At 44.4% G+C, this 15,882-nt stretch overlaps 1 protein-coding gene across 2 annotated transcripts in view; it reads right to left on the bottom strand.

Moving 5' to 3' along the window:
- TSPAN18 (tetraspanin 18) overlaps nt 1–15,882 on the bottom strand; it is a 228,637-nt gene that overhangs the window by 44,414 nt on the left and 168,341 nt on the right. The gene's annotated exons all lie outside the window — the stretch shown is intronic.

Genomic DNA, 15,882 nt, shown 5'->3' with positions numbered 1-15,882 from the left:
TGTCTTAGGTCACTGCATTTCGGAGAAGAGCTAAGTCTATCAGAGTTAGTCATTGCACAATGTTACTGTTACTGTGTACAATGTTCTAGGAGGGATCTGAGAACACAAGATGTCAGAGTTGGGAGGAAATTAGAATAGAGAATGTTGAAGCAGGGAAGGACTTTAGAACAGAGGATGTCAGAATTTGAAATTACTTTGAAAATCCCCAATTTCAACTCCCTGGTTTTTTATAGAGCTGGACATGCTGGCCCAGAGACATTGTGACTCGCCCTCACTCCCAATCTAGAGTTATCCTGATGGCACAGCTCTGGGTCTACCCAGAGGCCTTCTCCAGCAAACTCCTCAGCCCAGGGCAGGACACAGACCATGTGGGGCAGACTGAAACAGGCTTTGTCTTTCTCAAACACTCTGCGGGACTCCACTGCAATCAGTGTTTCCATAATGATCTCTGAGTGCATTAGTAATGAAGAAATGGCTGCTTAGGATGAAGTGGCTAGATCTCAATGTATAATCACCCCCTGGTCTGGAGAGCGATGGTAAATGCCAAGATTGAGGCAGATGGAGGCTGAGCATGGAGACCTGCCAAGGTACTGGAGTGGGAAGCAGGGAGAAAGGCACATGGAGAAAACCACAGAGGCACCAGGGTGAAGAAACCATGTGTCTAAGGAAAGGTATGGCCTCCGAAAGACAGTCTGGTCCACCAATCAATCAATCAATCAATCAGCATTTATTAAGTGCCTAATATGGGTCAGGCACTGTGCCAAGCCTACAGTAGGGCAAAAAGCACAGGTTCTAGAATTCCAGGACCTGGGTTTGAATCCCAGATCTTTGAAGTACTAGCTCTGTTTCCTTGGGCAAGTCACATCCCCACTTGGTGGAGATTCTTAAAAGAGAGGAGGGGTTAAGCAAGAAAATCGCTAACCCATCTTCAATTCTAGGATCCTATGATTACAGCTAGAAGGGACCTCAGAGATCATCTAGTTAAATACCTTCATTTTGCAGATGACGAAACTGAACCCTATAGAGATAGGTTCTCTGATTCTAAATCCAGTGTTCTTCCTTGTACACCCAATGAACCAAAAGCATATGAGAGCTCTATAGTGAAGGAACTAGGGTGGAGCCATCTGGGATTTGCTTCAGGGCACTGACATGTAGAGGATGCTGACAGTACTTATACTCCTTCAGCAGGTAGGAATGAGGAAGGTTGGCAGTTAATTAGCAATAATCTCAGGGAAAGGGGATCAGGGGCAGGAACCAGCTCCTTGATTTCATCTGTGTAGTCTCTACACATCACCTACACTGTAGGGTACTCCCAAGGAGGAACTTCCCTTCACTGATGCTAATTGACATCTGCTCTCCAATGTGCAGTTTTCTTACAGTTTTAGAGCATTGCCATGGGGCAGAAAGGTTAAAGATAATTAGTTAAAACAGGAATCTCATAGGCAAGCACCTCCCCCATCTGCTCCCATCCAGATGCTTCACCCTGGCAGCATTAGCAGCACCCTGGGTTCTCTTTCTCAAGGGCCTTAGGTGGGGGTGGGGAACCTGCAGCTTCGAGGCCACATGTGGCCCTCTAGGTCCTCAGGTGTGGCCTTTTGACTGAGTCGGAGTTTTACGGAACAAATCCTTTTATTAAGAGGGATTTGTTTGGTGAAGTTTGGATTCCGTCAAAGTGCCGCACTTGAGGACCCAGGTGGCCACATGTGGCCTGGAGGCTGCAGGTTCCCCACCCCTGGCCGAGGGTTTCTCATTCACACTAAGCACCAGATGTTTTGATTTAAGAAGCTGATTTGCTGCCTGCCCTGGACTTGGCCCTGGGGCCGGAGTGACTAGTTCCAGCCCTACTTTCGTGGAGAGAGGAGATGATAAAACCACCCCCATCTGGCATTTCCGAAGCACCCATCAGCAACTCCAATTCACTGGATCTCAAAACTGAAAAGCACAGTCTGAGGTCATCAGATCTATCGTCTCCAGATACTGCTGTTTCTCAGCAGCTCCGACTGGGGTGCTGTTCATAATAGGGAGGGAGCACCTACAGCTGTAGGCCGATACATCCGGTATGTTAGGAAGAAGGGCGTTCTTGACATCTACCTGAGTTACTGTGGCTGTGGAGACCCTCAAAATTCATCCATTCACGTAGTCACTCAAAAATCCAGTAAGTGAAGCACTATTCTAGGCACAGTGGAGGGACAAAAGACTTCCAAGCGCTTATACCCTCTTAGGTATTAGTTCTGTTTAATTCTTATTTTCCCCTTTTTCCTTCTGTTCTTAAGGGTGGCAGGGGGAGAGATATAGGGAGAAATCTAGGTGATGTAGCAAGATAGCAATGAAAATCTGTTTTGTTTTGTTTTGTTGTTTTTTTGCTTTTTTTTTAATCCCTGCTGGTCTCATCTTCCATGAAGATCATATCTTAGGGATGCACGTAGTCACCTCTCAGGCCTCAGAGGATCTGTAATGAGGAGGGGCCTTGAAAGTCATTTGCTCCAACCTTTTCATTTTATAAATAAGAAAATGAAGGGCCGAGAATGTATCAAATGGCTGGCCCAAAGTCACACAGAGAGTAAGAAGCAGAGCTGAGCTTTGAACTCGGTTCCTCTGACTCTAGATGACTCTTTCCCCACCACCACACTGCTTCCTCTTCATCTCCCACTGAAATAAATCCTGCCTGTCCCAAGGACCATCAGGCATGGATGAGGGCTTGGAAGGTCCCCTCAAGATCCCTCCTTCTAGCCTCCTTATTTTACAGGTGAGGAAATGCAAACTTACATTTGTCCCATTTGGAGGTAGGTGATGTATTATTATCCTCATGCTACAGACAAGGGTCAGAGAGGGGAAGTGGCTGGTCTCAGGTCACTCAGAGAGCCATTGATGGAGCTAAGACTGGAATGTGTCTCTCTGGGCACTGCCCTTCTATGCCCCCTGCTTCTGTGTCACACTAGAGCCCCTTCACTAGATGATTGCCAAGATCAGTCAGCCTTGCAGACCACCAGGCTGGAGAAAAGAGTTAGGCAAAGTTCAGGAATGCAGTGCCTTTTAGACCATAAGCTCTCTGAGGGCAGGGACTGGCTATTACCTCTCTTTGTATTCCTAAAACTTAGCACAGTGACTGGCACACAGTAGGTGCTTAATAAATGTTGTGAACTAACATTTTGGAGGGCTCTCTACGCCTCCATTGTCTGGTGGGGACATCCCTGGCATCTGAGACGTAAAGACATAGGACTGGTAAAGTTATCTAATCTCATTCTGATCTTGGAAACTAAGGAGGGTTGGCCCTGTTTGGGACTGAAATCAAAGACCACCTGGGAATGCTGAGCACTCTACATTTTGAGAGGCAAAGTTGCACAGTGGATAGGGTGCTGGACTTGGGAGTCAGAAAGACATGGGTTCAAATCCCTCCTCAGATACTAGCATGTGACCTTGAGTAAGTCACTTCTCTAGGCCTCAGTTTCCTCATCTGTGAAGTGGGAGGGGTGGGCCTGATGACATCTAAGGTCCCTTCCAGTTCTAAATCTGTAGTCCTATGATCCAAGCCTCGAACAAAATCAGCCACAAAATAGACAAGGAGAGCTTGCTTGCCTTCCTCCCCCCACCCTGCTCAACCCAGACTCAGCCATGCTTCTATTTTAAATTTGCTCGGCAATAAATATTGGAGACAAAAGGTTTTGAGGGCAACTGCAATTGATTCTTGTCACCTGGGCTGAATTAGCCAAGGCCACAACCCTGTCCCAGAAAAGGATTTACTACAGGTATCTCCCTCTCATGTCAGAGAAGATAAATAAGAAAAGACATAACTATTACCGGAGTCCCCCGGCACAGCCCTTGGAAGCCCTTCAAGGCAAATGAGTGGAGGAAGAATGCAGAGCCCCTGAACTGGATGGAGGGGTGAGAAGAGAGCTACGATGCTGCTTGTCTTCCCTCCCCCAGAAGAGACATCTTCTCTGCCCATGGAAACCAAGCTGGCCCAGACCACCTGACCTTGGGGCTCCAAAGTGGGGGCAGGCAGGCCATGAAAGGGGACAGCTGTATGACCTCAGGCAAGTCACTTAACCTCCCTCAGAAAACGGGGAGAATAACAGCATCTCTATTCCAGGACTGTTGTGAGAAGCAAATGAGAGAAAATTTTGCAGTAAAATTGAACTTTTCACTTAAGCTGTAATTTGAGGCTGGCTGGCAAATATGGTAAACTCATGGTAAGTGGTTTATTAAAAAAAAATTATTTCAATCTTAAAAAAAGAAAATGCTTTGCTAACCATAAAGTGCCATACACACGTTAGATACTAGTTATTATTATTGTTATTAGCAGTTGTTATTATTGTAAGTAGTGCGCACATATTAGAATGCATGGTCAATCCTTCTGGCAGCAGTTGCCTGGTGCCTCATCCATTCTCTCACAGAAACTTGGAGAGGCTGGCTAAGAAACTTCGGGGGGGAATAGAGGCTCCTCCTGCCCCAGGAGGATTGCATGGGGAGTAGGGCATGGACTTCTCTCTCAAGGTTAGTCCCTACAAAGAAACTGAGGGTGCCTTAGAAGCTGAACAAGCCCAGGAGAGCCAACTTGGCACACAGTGAAATAGCCACCGGACTTAAGAGTCAGGGGACCTGGGTTTGAATATCAGCTCTAAAGCTTTGTAGCTATGAGACCCTGAGCAAGTAATTGAGCCATTCTGGGCATCACTTTGTTCATCTGTAAAATTGGTATAAATTTGCTTTCATGACCCACCCTATGGGACATCGTAGGGGAAAGGTCTTGATGACCCCTAAAGAGCTATGTGAAATGTGAGTTATTATTAATTGACTAAAACTATTAATTCTGTCAGGGCAGGGAACTGCCACCACCAATGCATTACAACTCTTCTATGACATAAGAGGCCAAGCAGCAGTATTGTTTACGGAGATCTGGCTTTAGAGCCAGGAAGACTCATGTTCAAAACTTTTGACGCATGTTGGCTACGTGATCCTGGACAAGTCACTTAACCTCGGTGTCCTAAGCAACTCTCCAACACTGTTAGTTGCAAAGAAGCTGCTACATTGCACTGGTGGAGGGAATTTCCTCCTTTTGGAGTTCTCTCTGCCTATAGAATCACACAGATCTGGTCCATAACCCCATCTGATGACTTGGCAGGTAAGTCCTAGGAAACTGACAGAGACTTCCATTGATTTCTCTCTCTCTGCACTGACTGGACTTGTCTGGAAACTTCTTCCGCCTCACTCCCACCTCCTTGATTCCTTCCAGGCTCAATTCAAGGGTCACCACTTCCTGATCCTCCCCAGAATTCACCTGAGAATTCTATTTTGTATATATTCTGAATATAGCTATTTTTATGTAATTGTGCCTCTCCCCCAGTAAAATGTAAGCTTTTTGTGAAGAGGGATTGTCTTATTCTCTGTACTTGTACCCCCAGGTCCTAAAACATAGTAGGTACTTAATAAATGCTTGTGACTGAATGATTTCAATCCTCTGTTTGGTGTTCAAAGCCTTCATTGTAACCCAGCTCCTTTGCCAGCTTTCTGGTCTTCTTACTCCCAAGTGCTCTTCAACATGTTAATACTGGCTTCCTGACTGTTTCCTGCACAAGAGGCTTCATCTCCTAGCTATGGGCATGCTCTCTGGCTGTTGGTTCCCATGCTTGGAAGGCTCTCCCTCTTCATCTCTACTTCCTGGCTTTCTTGGAGCTCCTGATAAAAGCTCATCTTTTATAGGAAGCCATTCCCCATCTCCCATATTTCTAGTGCTTTTCTTCTGTTAATTATTTCCCATTGATACTATATAGGATACATATCCTATAGCATATCATATATGAATATCATATATCCTGTTTGTACATAGTTGTTTGCATGTTATCTCCCCCATTAGACTGGGAGCTCCTTGACGGCAGGGATTGTCTTTTGCCTTTCTTTGTACTCCCAGTGCTTAGCATACTGCCTGGTACATATTAGGTGCTTAATAAATGTTTACTGATGATTGACTGACTGATTAAATGTCATAGTTAAATGCAAGTCTTCCTGACTTGCCCAGCACCCTAACAACTATGCCATGACGATGATGAAAAGACCTAGAACTGAATCTGGACCACTTGAGAAACAGATCCTTGTTCAGTTATCTTTATTTCTGGTATCAAGAGCAGTCCCTTGCTTCTGCTCCAAGAACGACCTGGCAGAGGGATTTGGGTAGAAGGTAATTGTCCCAGGGCTGGGGAACAGCTGACCCTCACAGCTGCTGCTGAGTCGAGGACATTAAAATAGAGTGGCCATTATTGAAACGAGTCCTGTTTTTCCCTGGCACGCCTGCTGCCGGTGGATACCCTGATGGTTCCCTCCTCCCTTCCCCCATCTCCCCACTTGCTCATTCCTTCTCTGAAGCAGTCATGGTTACAAATGAACCCACTCACCACATATTAAAACCTGGGAATGAGGACTGTGACTGACACAGTGTTCACAGAAATCTCTCTCCAATGGGATCTGGGACAGTCCAGTGGCCAAGAAGACATGTCGGGAGGCTGGAGATCAGGACAGTGGAAGAGGAAAGGTGTTCAGGGCTCCCTCCAGCTCCACAGTGTGTATGTGGTGGAAAGGATGTTGGCTGTGGAGTCAGAGGGTATGGGGCCAGATCTACCCCCTTCTGCCTGAGTGACCTTGGTGACATCACCCATACTGAGCCTCAGTTTCCTCCTCTGTGAAATGGGGGGGGTTAGACTTACTTTCTGTTCTTCATATGGGTCCATTCTTACCCCATTTTTGACATACTGAATTTTGAGAGAATGTGGTGTGGCCGGTAGAAAGTCAGACTTAAGAGTCAAGAAGAATCCTGCCTCAAACACCAGCTGTTTGGCCCTGGACTAGTCACTTAACCTGTCTGAGCCTCAGTTTCCTCGTCTTTAAAATAACTGACTGCTTTTTGCAGAATCCCATTTCAAGAAAGCCCCTTCTGTGCTTCACTTTGCTCTCTCCTTTCTTGCTACTACTTTCACTACCTCTTTGCCAACCAACACACTGACATATACTAAGCACTTAAAAACTTTCATTCATTCATTCAATTTACCCTTCCATCCATCTGACATAAGACCTGACTGTTAGACCTTGCTCAGCACCTTCCTTCCTATGCAACTTTGAGCAATTAATTCATTCTCTGAGCCTCAGTTTACCCCTGTGTGAAATGAAATAATTAGACAAAAATATCTCAAAAACTGGTCCCTTCCACTTCTAATCCCTATTGTCCTATGCTTTATGGCCTGAGCAAGACTTTAGACTAGTGCTTTTGAGAAAAAGATGATAGCTAAAATATCTGTGACTTGGGGCAGGGGAGAGAAGAGGATGGGCACATCATGGCTGAAAGTCAAACAGTGACCCTTGTCTTCTGTGATCTGATTAACTTAAGAATCTGTACTATCTCTGCTCAGGGGCAGCTAGGTGGTGCCATAGAAGTCAGGAAGACTCATCTTCCTGAGTTCAAATCTAGCCTCAGATACTTACTAGCTATGTGACCTTGATCAAATCACTGAACATTGTTTGCCTCAGGGCCCCGTCTGTCAAAATGAGCTGGAGAAGGAAATGGCAAACCATTCCAGTATCTCTACTAAGAAAAGCCCAAATGGGGTCATGAAGAGTCAGAGACAACTGAAAAACAACTGAACAACTATCTCTGCTCATCACTTGATTACATAAGGTGGGGCTAAATGATTCTGAGAATGATTGGGAATTTGTAAGTATATGAGGCAAGATTTGAACTTCCTGTTTGTAAGTACAGCATTTTATCTTATATGTTGCCTAGTAGCTTAAAGTACCTTATTGGTATATAAATGCATATGTGTATGTGTGTGTGTGTGTGTGTATGTATGTATGTGTGTATATATATATATGTATATATATATATATATATCTATCTTTGTAAACCTTGAAGCATTATGTACCTATTATTATTATTATTATTATTATTATTATCATCATCATTATTATCACCATTATCTTTTGGCTGGGTCTATTTCCTTTCGAGATCTGAGTTCTTGTATTTGTACCCATATTTGATCCAGAAAGCAGTCCATTAGAATCTCTACATTTGCCTGTTCTTCCATTGTATCTTAGATACGGATTAGACTATTGTGAGAACCTTTGAGCTCTACAATATCCATTTCTGATTGCTAAGGATTCAGGAACTGTATTTCCACAAGCTAAATGTAACCACACAGTCTAAAGAGTTAACAAACAGACTCCGTTTTTGGTTGTTTTTCCCTCCCTTAAAAAATGGTGTGAAGGAAACCTAACACCCTACACTGAGGAATAAAAAGGTCACAATGAAATGAAAGGGTCAGAGCCTAAGAGCTCTCCAATGATTCGTGAATTCCAGGCAAACCAGGAGCAGGGCTTCTTCCTTACCTTCTTGAATGCCAAATCACAAGTATTGTCAGATTCTAATAACGGAGGGTGGCAATTAAGGTAGCACACACACACACACACACACACACACACACACACACACGATCTGCTGGGTTTTGTCTTAAGAAGACACAATAGAGAGCTGTTAGATGAGGTGGTCTCAAAGGGCCCTTTCACTCTAACGCTCAGGAACCTACATAATATAATAATAATGCCTATTGTCAGGCCAGATTGATAGCTGTGAGTCAAGGAATACTGTGATCTCTACAGAACTTAATCTACAGCTCACCCCAGGGGCCAGAGAAAGGTACAACGCTGGGCATGTGCAGGCTACAGAACCCTATAAACACAGAATCACAAGGGAGCAGCTGAGCAAAGGATGTCATTAAATAAATGCATGAGTGAGAAAGACATTGGACTGACCACAAGGGAGGTGTGAGGGATACAGCATTTTAATAATGTTGGGTTTTTTTCTCCTGTGAAAAGTATTCGCCCAAACCCTTTTTCTGGATCCAATTAGCAATCCTGCAACAAGCATTCTCTGGAATCCAAATAGGTGCCTAATTAAGAGGCATAGCCTCATAATGCAGAGCTAGGAGGGGACCTCAGAAACCATCTAGTCTAATCAGCCCATTTTATAGAGGAGGGAAACTGAGGCTCAGAGGAGTTTCACTGAGGGCATGGATCATAGAACCTTAGCACTAGAAAGGACCTCAGGGATCATCTAGTCCAATCTGCTCATTTTAAAGAGAAGGAAAATGAGGGTCAGAGAAGTTTCACACAGGGCATGGATCATAGAATCTCAGTACTAAAAGAATGGACCTCATCTAGCCCAACCCACAGATGAACAGTCACCTGTTTGACAACAGGGACCCATCTCACCTTTTCTGGAACAGCGAGAATGAGAGGGAACCTACTGACTGGGAGAGATGGCCTTTGGGGGGTCAAACAAAAGTCCATGGAGAGACTTGCCAAAGGTCATTGGATCCTAGGATGAAAGACACGGAGCCCACTTAGTCTAAACTTAGTCTCTTTTTACATATGAGGAAACTGGCCCAGAGAAGAGGGCCACACAGGTAGCAAGTGGCAAGGCTGGATTCAAAGCCCAGGCCCTGGGCCTCTATATCTATAGATTTGTGTCATGAGTAGGGAGAGGAAAGGAATAGGAAGGTAGTATGATACAAAAGAAAACACTGGCTCTGGATTCAAATCTAGTCTTTGACGTCTATACCTGTGCTATTTTGAGAAAGTCACTTAACTTCCCCAGCCTTCAGTTTACTCACTTGGCACAGTGCCTGACACATGGTAGATGCTTAATAAATGTTTCTTTCCTTCCCCCGAGATGGGGTCCTTCCAGTCACAGAGCTGTCATTTGAATGTTTTGGAATTCTGATCTTTGCTACTCATTAGCTAAATAACCTTGGACAAGTCAAGTCAACACATCTCCATGAAGCCGCTACTATATACATCACTTCTTTGGGGGGGAGGGGAGGGAAGCCTCAGTTTCCTTACCTGTAAAATAAAGGGGTTGGACCAGTTGGCTTCTGAGGCTCATTCTAGCCATGGTTCCCATGGTTCTATTATACCTGCACCCTTGGCCAGACTTCCTGGACCAACAGGTTTACTTAGGGGGCTGGTTTCTGTCAACACTCCTATCCTTGATGGAAGGCTTGGCAACCAGAGGCATTAAAAACTTGTGAGGAGGAAGAAAGCTAGGAGCACCTTCAATTCAAATCCTCCTGCCAAAGAATGAAGATAAAGGGTGTTTATCTAGAGCCGATTAGAGTCCCCTTTCCTTCTTTAGCATGGAGTTCAGAAAACATTTCCTAAACTTTATCAATGAGACAAATGAAATCCTGTCTGACTGTACCTCAAATGGCCTAGTGGCTGGAGTCATGGAGAAGGAAGGCATGTCTCATGGACTGCACACCTGTTCCTTAGTAGCCCCCAGGAGAGACAGCAGAAGCAGTATGCCACGCAGAGGCTGCCCGGGCATGGAAAGGAGCACTGGGCTTGGAATCAGAGGGCCCAGTAGAGTTCACCTACCTCTGGTTTTTTGGACATTCTGTGTGGGCTTGGACAAACTACTTATGCCTCAATTTTTCTTTCCTGCAAAAAGGAGGTACTAGACTGGATGGTTTTTAAAGGTCTGTCTTGCTCTAAATCAGTAGAAGTTAATGTGGAGGGGACAGTGAGAGACCTGTAGAACCTGGTCCTTACCAGCTTTGATTGTCTCTGTTCTATGTTCGAAAGTCCTTCCCACCTTTGACTTCTAATTTCTGAGATTCTTTTCAGCTCTGACATCCTATGTTCTGTGTTCTAAGATCTCTTCTAGCTCTAATGTTCTACAGTCTAAGGTCCTTCCCATCTCTGACATTCTGTATTCCAAGGTTCTTCCAGAATCAACATTTTACATTCTCTGTTCCAGATTGTGTACTAGCTCTGACTTTCTATGACTATGTTCCCAGTTTTTGGACCCATCCCCCCCTTTCCAAATTGGATGTGTTTTCTTGGCTCTGCTTTCAGCCCCTTGAAGGTGGGTTGCTATTAAGACTCTGGGATGCTCTAGTACCCATTCAGTGGGCTTGGATCATTAGCAGGGATTTCCATGCCTTGAACAGCAGGCATATGCTTTGTTGGCAATTACCCAACTGGACAAATCCACTCCATAGGGGCTTTTGGTCTAATAAACGTGGGGCTGGGATCGTACACCTTCTTGCTATTCTGGGAGAATTACTTTATAAACATTTGAGTTCATTTAAAGACCACAGGGGTGGGATTGGGGTTTATGAAGCCTAGTTAGAGTTACCCTGCCCTTCCTAGGACATACTGCCAATAAGCACATTGTGGGAAGAGCTAGACTGAGTCCTTGGGCTTCACACACACACACACACACACACACACACACACACACACACAACCACCAATAACAGAAACACAACACCAAGAAAAAGCAATGGAAATTGGGAAAGTGGAAATGGCTTGTTGTTTACATAGGGTTCAGAAGAAGGTAATAAAGAAAGAGTGAATAGCATGGGGCCATGGGGGGAGGGGGAGGAGTACAGGGCAGAGACTACCCCAGGAAGCATAGTATTTCTCCATCCCCCAGCTATAGAATCTCCTTTCCCTAGCTGCACTACCAGAAGCAGCTTCTGCCGATGGCCATCATGCCACTAGGATCCCTTATAATCTGAAAGGGGCTCTCCAATGATCATCTTAAAGGGAGCGAGCCAAGGACGGAGTTTAGCCACCACAGACTCAGTTTCAGAATCCCACTCCACTCCCTGAGTAGTCAATCTTTTACTTTTGGAATGAGTGACCAATGAGGGAAGCCAAGAGTACTCGGGCCAGTACACAATAGCGCCCTTCCTAAGCTGGGTTCCCTTGACACTTTTGCGGAACTGAGGTTCAGAAGGACAAAACAGCCACGAATTCAAAGCATTTGAGGTTTACAAAGCACAATGTCTAGTACTTAATAATTGCCTGTTGTCTTGACCACAACCCTGTGAGATAGGTAGTAAAATTATCCCCATTTGGCAGATCAGGAAACTGAGGCACAGAGAGTTAAGTCAGTCCAGGGTCACAAAGCTAGTAAGCCAAAGATCAAACTCAAGTCATCTGAGACTAAGAGGAGTGCTTATACCACACAGTCTGTCAAAGTACCTTTCAGCTCTGAAATTCTATGTCCTATGTTCTAAAATTCTTTTCAACTCTGATAATTCTATACGCTATGTTTTAAGATCTCTTCTAGCTCCAACATTCTGTTTTCTAAGGCTCCTTCTACCTCCAACATCTGTGTTCTAAGATCTCTCCCAGCTCTGACATTCTAGGTTCTCTTTTCTATAGTCCATTTCACATTAACATTGAGAATTTATGGTCTTCCAGCTCCAGCAGTCAATGGATATGATATGAATATTTTGAAGAGTCTCCTGGGGACCACTTGGGTTAGGGCTCTAAAAGCAGGACATGTGATTATGCTCTCAGTTTTTGCACACATATATGGCTATTCAGTTCTGCTCCCAACATGCTAGGTTCACAGAAGAGCATCCCCAGGAAGCCGTAGCAACCCTGCTGGGGCCTCTCTGGGTTCCTGCTCTCCAGATGGCCCTGCTGCCAGGTAACCTTGACTAGCACTCTGGATCAAAATGCTGGGCCTCATTACCATAACACTCCTACTGCTGGAGCCCCAGTGGTTCATGCATTACCCCTCCCAGAGAAATGAGCCAAACTCTATTAGCGGGAATAAAAGGTGCATTATTACAAGTGCTCAGATGCAGCTCTCATTTGAACACTTAATGGCTTGTTAATAAAGTCTAATTTGGGGAGCCTGGTGCACAGCCTCTGGGGGGAAGGGTAAGCTCTTGTGATATTAATCAGGGGAGCTGAAGTCACTGCCTTAAGCCTGCTTGGCCTTTGGTGCCTTCATTGGAAAATGACAACTTAATCCATAACAGAAAAGACAGAGGGCACTGGGTGGGGGATGGAGGTGGGATGAAGGTATAACTGGTGCATGCAAGCACAGGATATTAGCACTGTGGATACGTGACTGTGAGTGCAAGAAGAGAGACGTATGAAAATGTGAGTTTGTGGGGGAGTGGTATGTAACTGTGGAGTATGTATATGTATAGGATGGCTGTCTACATGTGTATACATAGGGACGCTATATAGACCTGCATATGTGCAGGATGACTGATGTATGTGTATATTCTGGATGACTGTATATGCATGGGAGGGAGGAGGACAGTAAGTGATTATTATGGACGTGTAGATGTGCAGGAATACAGTGTGTGTGTGTGTGTGTGTGTGTGTGTGTGTGTGAAAGAGAGAGAGAGAGAAAGAAGAATCATAAGATTTAAAGCTGGAGGGGACCTTAGAATACAGAATATAGAATGATAAATATGAGAGGGACAAGAGAACAGAGAGTATCAGAGTTGGCAAAGACCTTAGAACAGAGAATGTCAGAGCTAGAAAGGACCTTAGAATACAGGACATAAAACGTCACAGCTCAGAAAGATCTTACAGGGGTGGGGAATCTGTGGTCTCAAGGCTACATGTGGCCCTCTAGGTCCTCAAGTACAGCCCTTTGACTGAATCCAAAGTTCACAGAACAAATCCCCTTAATAAAAGGCTTTGTTCTGTAAAACTTGCACTCAGTCAAAAGGCCACACCCAAGGACCTAGAGGGCCACATGTAGCCTTGAGACCACAGATTTCCCCACACCTGTGCTTAGAACATAGAATATCAGAGCTGAAAGGGACCTTAGAACAGAGAATGTCAGAGCTGAAAGGGGTCTTAGAGCATAGGATGTCAGAGCTGGGAGGGACCTTAGAACACAGAAAAATTGCTTAAGCTACTAAGTATCTAGGGTCACACAGCTACCATGTGTCACAAGCAGTTATATATTTGCACATATATACCCATTTACATATGCAGAGAATCAGAACTATAATTGCATATATGGTAATATAGAACATGTTATAAAGTAATACAATAATGTTACATATAGAAATTTAACATAAAAGAAAGAATATCATTTCTCTGTTGTATTCTGGATTATGTAGGAAATGTTTGTGAACAATTCAAAAAGTGATACAAAATATCTGTGGATGTTTTGTGTAGTATCTTGGCATTTGTATTAATAATTAAAAGTTCTAATTTCACTTCCAAATAAAAATTAACTCTCTCTCTCTCTCTCTCTCTCTCTCTCTCTCTCTCTCTCTCTCTCTCTCTCTCTCTCTCACACACACACACACACACATACACACACACACACAAGAAATTCAACGTAACATATAGTAATATAATCATTTAAATATAGTAGGAAGGAAAAAAAGGAAACATTAAGTTCCCACTATGTGCCATGCACTGTGTTAACCACTTTACAAATATTAGCTCATTTGATCCTCACAACAATCCTACGGGGGTAGGTGCTGCTATTATCCCCATTTTACAGGTGAGAAAACTGAGGTAGACAGAGATTAAGTGACTTCTACAATCATACAGCTAGCCAGTGACTTGGGCTAGATCGGAACTCAGGTCTTCCTGGGTGCGTACTCTATTGCACCATCTAGAGGCCTCTAATAATGTGCTATATAATAATACGTATAAATGGCAATAAACATTGTATTATGATTATTATGCTATTTTGTCTCTAATACTATATTAGAGATATGTATTTATGGTGCTGCTTCTGACACACAGGAACTGTGTGACCTGGGACAAATCAATTAACCGCTCAGCACCCCAAGCAATTCTCCCAGTCTCTAAGCTGCAGGGCAGATTCTGACCTGCTTCACTGAGAGATCTTCTTACTGGGAGCTTTCTACCCCAGTGAAATCATAGGGCTGGTCAGAAAAAAAAAATCATACACACACACACACACACACACACACACACACACACATAAAGTATATACAAGGAAATTTCAGGGTTTCAGTGGCACCATTTAGATGTGACTTTGATGGGCTTTGGAAGAACATTTTTTTTGGCCAATATGGGTGGCTGGGGATGGGGGTCTTAAGGAGGAAGAGGAAAGGATGATCCGGCCAAGAAATTCCATTTCTATAAGCTTTTCCAAGTTGACTGAGGGCTTTCCCCAGAATCCTGCTGGGAAACAATCTTACATCTCTGAATCCTAGATCCAGAGCTAGAAAGGACTTCAGAAATCAGCAAGTTGAACTCTTTCATTTTACAGAAGAAGAAACTGAGGCACAGGGGTGTGGTCAGGCATAAAATGACTTTCCCAAAGTCTCACAGTTAGCAAGTAGCGGGGCTGAGATTCAAACCCAAGTCTGATACCTGTATTATTATCTTCATTTTACAGATAAAGACACTGAGACTCAGAGTTGAAGTGACTTGGTACTGTCAGAGTCAGGATTTCAATTCAGATTTCCTGACTCCAGAGTTCCTGCCACTATACATAGGACCATGTATTTAGATCTGGAAGGAACCTCAAAGGTCATCTAGTCCAACTTCTTCATCTTACAGATGAGGAAACTGAGGTCCAGAGAGGAGGACTAAGGGATTTGCCCATGGGCATACAATTGGTAATTGGCAGACTCAGGATTTGAACCCAGTTCCTCTGATCCCGAAGCCAGCTCTCTTTCTTTCTGTACCTGAGCAAAATCTCCTTCCTTGGAAGCAAGGATCAGGAGCTTCCCTTCGTCCTCCTGGAAGAGGAGAGGAGAGCACTGCTCCAAATTTCTCAGCCCTCAGCCTGGACTCTCCCTCTCCTCCCACGATGCCTCTCCCCAGCCCCTCCACCAGGGCCTACTGCAATTGCTGACGGGGCTGCTCAGCCACAGACACTAACACCGTCCCCTGGTCCCCAACATATGCGGAAGCTCCCCTCCCAAGCCACAGGGTGCTGACTTAGCCCCACAATTCTTCCCAAGCCCCCGTTAAGATGAATCATTTTTCAATTACCACACTGAGGAATAAATGAGATTAAAGTGCTGACTTCAATTACCCTTACTAATGCTATTACCACCCTCCCCCTTCATCTCCCCTCCC

Source organism: Phascolarctos cinereus, unplaced genomic scaffold, assembly GCF_003287225.1.
Source record: "Phascolarctos cinereus isolate Bilbo 61053 unplaced genomic scaffold, phaCin_HiC Scaffold_9;HRSCAF=440, whole genome shotgun sequence".
NCBI lineage: Eukaryota > Metazoa > Chordata > Mammalia > Diprotodontia > Phascolarctidae > Phascolarctos > Phascolarctos cinereus.
Note: the sequence above shows the minus strand (reverse complement) of the source record. Positions and strands in the feature narration are given on the sequence as shown.